The sequence below is a fragment of the Eretmochelys imbricata genome, chromosome 5, assembly GCF_965152235.1.
Source record: "Eretmochelys imbricata isolate rEreImb1 chromosome 5, rEreImb1.hap1, whole genome shotgun sequence".
Taxonomy (NCBI): Eukaryota; Metazoa; Chordata; order Testudines; family Cheloniidae; genus Eretmochelys; species Eretmochelys imbricata.
In genome coordinates, this window is record NC_135576.1 from 124,927,524 (window position 1) to 124,933,737 (window position 6,214).

Sequence of the window (6,214 nt, forward strand, 5' to 3'; positions counted from 1 at the left end):
CTGTGGCTTGTGAGCTCCTTAAGGCAGGGCCCATGTCTACTTTTATGCCCCACTGAGTACCTTGTTGGCACTGAAGGACAAAGAATCATTGCAAGGCACTGTCTCCGTGCTGTCCTGGTGCCTTCCTCCATCCTGGCCTCATTTCTTACCAGTGAATTCCTCCTTCTGATGTGTGATCAGAGGAGCAAGGGAGTCGTTTTTACACAGAGACTCTGCTTCAGCCTCCAGCAGCGAGTCTCACCATGCAGTTATGAATGAAAAACAGGAGCATAAGAAACGTGCTCACAGATATGACGAGGCTTCCTTTGCGCATGGCTTCACCAGTGGGATTTTGTCAAGAATGAAGAAAGGCTGGAGTTCCTGCTGTATCGCAATTAGTTAGCGGAAGCACGAAGCCTCAGACTCTTAAATCCCGCTAGGAAACCCTTCACAAAGAACACCACGGTCATTTTTCCAGCTCTGGAAAGAACTTCCACGTCAACAAGTGCACTTCAAGAGATCCATGTCCATCTCTGACCACTCTTAAAAGGTGACACCTCATCGCACAGGCCAAAAAGCTTCACACCATTGGAGAGATGTTGATTTTTCCAGCTGCAATCGATATGGTGAAGACAATGTGTGGGGAAATTGAGGCAAGCCAACTCAAAGCCACACCGCTCTCCAACACCACGGTGAAGCTAAGGATTGAGGCAATGGCAGCAGACCAGGACAACGCACTGGTGGAGCACCAGAAACACACGGATGCTTTTGCTCTTCAAGTTGACGTGAGCACGGAGGGCCGGGATGCACATTTTATGAAATACACATGAGAGGGTTCAGTTCTTGAAGAAGATATTCTGTTCTCCTGCCTCTTCCCAAACATGAGATGGCACAAGGAATGTTCCACGTGCCACATGCAAGACAAAAATATCCTGTGTGATCACAGAGTGAGATTTTGTGTAGATGGAGTGCTGTCTATGGCAGGCCACAAACCAGGTCTGTTACTCCATCTGCTGTGTGGACTCACTGCATGTTTCACAGAGAACACCCGGCAGCTAAAGCTCTGAGTCCAGGTCTCGTCTATTGTGTACCACATGAAGACTCATCCTCTTTGCGTACAGCTGTTTGCAACAGTGTGTGAAAACCCAGGGTCTGTTCACGACCTGGTTTTGTTCCACACTGAAGCTCATTGGCCCTTGAAAGGGAAAATACTGGGATGATTTTCTGAACTGCGAGACGAACTGGGTGGCGAGGCAAAGGATTGCACAAAGAGCGGATTCATTGATTTCCTGGGTGACCAAAGGAAGATGTGCCGTTTTGCCTATGTCATAGGCATATTTGGGAAAGTGAATGAATGGAGTGCAGATCTCCAAGGAAAGAACACCCACATCTGTCAGCTGAGTGATCAAACCACAGGATTCATGAAGAAAATTGATTTCTGGAAGAATAATCGATTTGAAGACAACAAATGAATCCTTCCTGCAGCTCTGCAAGTTCCTGGCTGACAGTGAAATTATTCAGCCTCCCACGCAGGTGATGGCTGAGCATCTCCACCACACAAAGGAAGAGTTTGCATCCTTTTACTCTGACTAGGACATGACAGAGTCTGACTGGGTGCGAAACTCCTTTCAGTGCGAGCCTGACGCCAAGGATTTGCCAGTAGCTGAAATTGAATAGCTCATCGAAATGTCCTGCAATCGATTCTTGTGAGAAACCTCTGTCCAGCCTTTCCTGTTAGAGTTTTGGTTCACTGTCGAGAATGAATGGCCTGCACTCTCAGCCGGCGCCTTGAAACTGACGGGGCCATTTGTGAGCGTGTATTTGTGCAAAGCTGGATTTGGTGCACTTGGGTCCATCAGTATCAATCTACCGCTGCTCGCATATCAGACATTAGATTTTTACCCTGCCGCCGGACTTCAAGAGGCTGTGTCGCAACAGGCGAGCCCATGTGCCACGTCAAGGAGCATTAAATACTGTATTGAATGTGTAAATTCTTTAGATTTCTTGAGCAGATTGTTGCTTTGTTGCTGTCTGGGGTCACAGGAAACAGTTAGTTTCAAAATGGGGTCACGCAGGCAAAAAGTTTGGGAACTCCTGTAATATCTTTAATTGGACCAACTTCTACTGGTGCAAGAGACAAGTGTTTGAGCTACACGTGAATGCTTGTCCCTTCCACCAAAAGAATTTGGTCCATTAAAAGACATTACCTCACCCACCTTGTCGCGCTCATAGCCTGGGACCAACATGGCTACAACAACTCTGCAGACAAAAAATACCCTAGCAGGGCCTGATTCACTCCTGTGTTGCTCTAATTGTAGGTGAGATCGAAGTAAAACTGGAAACATGCAGTGGTGGAATCGGACCCCTCCCCGCCAGCTCTGGCATTTGGCTTCAGTCCCTCCAGTCCTGACCCTCGGCTTGTTTCCTGGACTCTGCCCTCCCTGGACTCAGCTCTAACCACTAGACCAAACTCTCGCTTCCGTGACCAGGCCCCCACGGCCAGCAGGCTACAGTGACACACCAACTAGTGGTGACGGGGCAGCTGCATTGGCTATTCCCCCTTTCTTTTCCAATGTCTCTGTAATTCTCTCTTCCTACACTTGGTGCATGCACGTGACTATAGCCTGTTTGGCTTCAGTGGTTCCATCCTAGGAACGCTATTTATTTTTGTCTTTGATTTAAATCTTCCCTTATTGGTTTTTCTTATGTGCCCTGTTACTTACAGCTTAGAAAGGGGGCTAGTACCTTTCCTCTCTCCTACAAATGATTCATTTGATCTTGCAACGTCAGATTAACATGGACCTTTCTCTCATCTGGATTCAACATTTTAGAAATGACCAAATGTTTCTCTCTCTCCTCCCCTTTTGATGATTTTCTGATTGTAGTTTGGTTGCTTGGCCTTTCGCTTCTTCTTTAATGTGGGTCACGTGATCATACTGTAGGGCCAACAGTTTATAACGTAGGCAGCTTCTAAACCAGACCTTAGCGCTCCAAGTCCTTGCTCAGCAGCTGCCTGGCTAGCCCAGTTCTGTGTTTCACAAGGAAGTTACAACCTGGTGGACTTACTTCATTAGTGTGTGTGATTCAACTGGTCTGTGATCTCTGCCAGGACAATTGTCCGACTGGATTTGTGTTCTTAGTGTGATTTAGCCTACTGCGAGTTTGTATCTTGGTTTTAGTTAATTGAATCTGCTTTGACCTCACCCTACTGTAAATCGGGAACAACTCCACTGAAGTCAACATAACTACACTGATGTAGCTGAGATGATCATTGGACCCCACTGTACGTGGCTGATCACGTGTGGGCATCTTCCCTTGCGCACGTTCCCTAACCCACCCTGCTTCACACTGATGCAGGAATTGGAATGACATTATTGAAAGTAGGTTTCTATCTGCCCTGAGCAGGAATGAACTTGACTTGTGCAGCAGCAGGGTGTGGAGCAGTGCAGACAATCACCGCCGAGGGCAGGGAACATGCTCCGGGCTCAGCAGAGCTGGAGCTGGCCTCAGTGCTCATCTGCCCTTCTGCATGGATGCACGGTGCCCCGAAAGGGTGCAGCCTGCCTCACGGCATTGCAGCAAGATGAGCAGGTTTCTCGACTTCTGCTCCCTTGACAATTTTCCATCCAAACTGCTTTTCAGCAGAAAACTGGCGTTTTGACCACATTACATGTTCCGTGGGAAGGGTCTGCTCGCTGCGGAAAAATGACTTTTCATCAAAAAACGGAGAGACCCTAAAACTTTTGAGATGAAAATGGACCTTTAGGGTTTCATGGGAAAAATCAAAACTTTCTATGGTGTTAAAACCCATTTTCTGACCACTCTAGCGCAAAGCAACGGCAGTAGGCCATGCGATTAAACGTAAAGGGCCCCTGCAGCAGAGACTCATTGAGCTGCCCACTGATGTTCAGGTTTATTTTCTGAGATCTTTCTTGTGTAACCCACCTGTGAAATCTGTGGCCATCTTTCTTGCATGTGGCTGAGGGCCAGATGCTCTGCTGCTGTAAATCAGCATCACTTCAATGGAGTAACACCAATTTACACCAGGAGAGGATCTGGCTCTAATTGTTTACCAGGGCCAGGCAAAGAATGTGAATCCCAAACAATCTTAATAGGGCAGCTCTTATGTCTTTAGAGCTCCCTCTTCTGGCTTTTTGTCAGCAAGCTTCTCTGTTGTTCTGCTGAAAGGAACTCAGACGCTTTTTAAGATTTAGGGCATGTCTGCACTGGAGCTGGAGGGGTCAATTCCAGCTCGGGGAACCAGACCTGTGTTTGCTTTGATTTCGCTAGTCGCTAAAAATAGCATAGCACAGGGGCCGGATGGGTGAACAATTCTGTCTGACGCATTAGGTCTGGCTAGCCCCTTCTGCTGCCTGCACTGCTGCGGCTACCCTGCTATTTATAATGCACCAGCTCCATCAAAGATAGCATGAGTATGTCGATCCAAGTTGGAAATGCCACCTCCAGTGTAGACGTACCTGGAGACTAACTAGGCTCAGTTGCACCTGTTGCTCCTAGATGTGGAAGCTGGGATACAACTCCACAATTTTCATGCTATTAAAAGCGAGCTCCCATTAGAGGCCCTGTAACGGCGTGAGACTCACCCCTGCAGCGCCTCCTGCTGGTCGTCCAGGAAATTAGCGTTTCCAGCCTCAGAGTGCCCTCTGCAGGCTGGTGTCTCGCTGCTTCTTCAGGCCCCTGTGTCCCTCCCAGACCCCGGTGCCCCTTTCACTTGGTGCTGCCCCCTGGCAGTACCCCCACTGTCTGGGTCTCCCCTTCCAGGGGAACCCTCACTCACTATCCCCACCTCGCCTCAGTCTTTGACTACTGCCAGTCACCATTTAGCCCCTGCACACTGGGGCAGACTGCAGTGTACAAGCCACTCATCACAAGCAAGGGGGGTTTGGACCTGCTGCCTCTGCCTAGCCTTGGGCTGTCCCCTGCAACCCCAGTACCTATTCGGCCTTACACTAGGCTGTGGCCTGTGGGGTTTCCAGGCCAGAGCTCCCCAGCTCCCTTGGCCTTCCCCCAGCCCTGCTCCACTCCAGATACCTTCTCAAGCTCCCCAGCAGCCAGGCCCATCTCCCTGCACAGCTAGAGGAGACTCTGTCTGCTCCTGGCCCACTGCCCTCTTATTGTACAGATAGGGAAACCGAGGCACGGGGGAGGAAGTAACATGGCACATCAGTGTTGGGGCCACGAACAGAACCCGGGGATCCTGACTCCCAGACCCAAGCTGTGGCTACTGGACTGTGCAAGGCTGTCTTTAAAAATAGCCTTTGTTTAAAAAACAATCCATGAGTTAACTCAACTACAGGATATGGGCTTGATGAAGAATTCAAAATGAGGTTGCCTAGCCTGTGCTATAGAGAAGGTCAGACACCAGTAGGTGATCATAATGGTCCCTTTTGGCCTTGGGATCTATGAACTAGCCCTGACTGTTGTAATTTATAGCTCAAACTCTGACAGTGGGTAAAGATCAAACAAACGTATGCTTTCCAAAAGGAATATATATCCATGTCACTTGGCTAAGTGCTGTTTGCTGTGTAAAGTGCCCGATACAAAAAAACAAGCATTCCTAGTTTTAATGCATTTTCAATATAAATGTAACTGTGTGGGCTGCGTTACCGCCCGCAGTAGCATGACCGAAGTAGATGGAACAAATGCAGCAGAAGAAAATAAGCCATGGTTAACAATGGAGCATTTAAAGAAAGGAGAGAAAGGAAGGCAGATGGCATGAATATTAGTGCATGAAAATGACTAACACTCTGAGAATTTCCCAGTGTACTTCTCACTTGTTTTGCCTTGCTTCTATAATTAATTTATGGAAAGCGCCTAAATTGGGAATAAACACAGTCTCACAAATCCCTTCTAATCTCTGCCCGTATTTTGGAAATGATACCCTCAAGGTATAGTTTCTTACCATGATTAAACTGTTTTCTTTTTAAAGCATTAACACGGCCTGATTTATTTATTTTACACAATAGCACAAAGCGTCGGTGGTCAGGGCTGAGCTCAGCACTGGTTCAGAAGCAAGCTATTGTTATCAGTTGCCGTGTACTGCTGTATCGGGCAATATTTTTGTCTCGGATTCACGTACCTGTTCACAAAATGTGACGCCGTGAGCTAAGCCGCACAACGTGAGGGCACAGACAGTTAGACGTTGGCGTGTATTTGGACACTGCTTCATTTTTTAAAAAACATATTTTTTCATCAGGTCATTTCCTCCAATCGA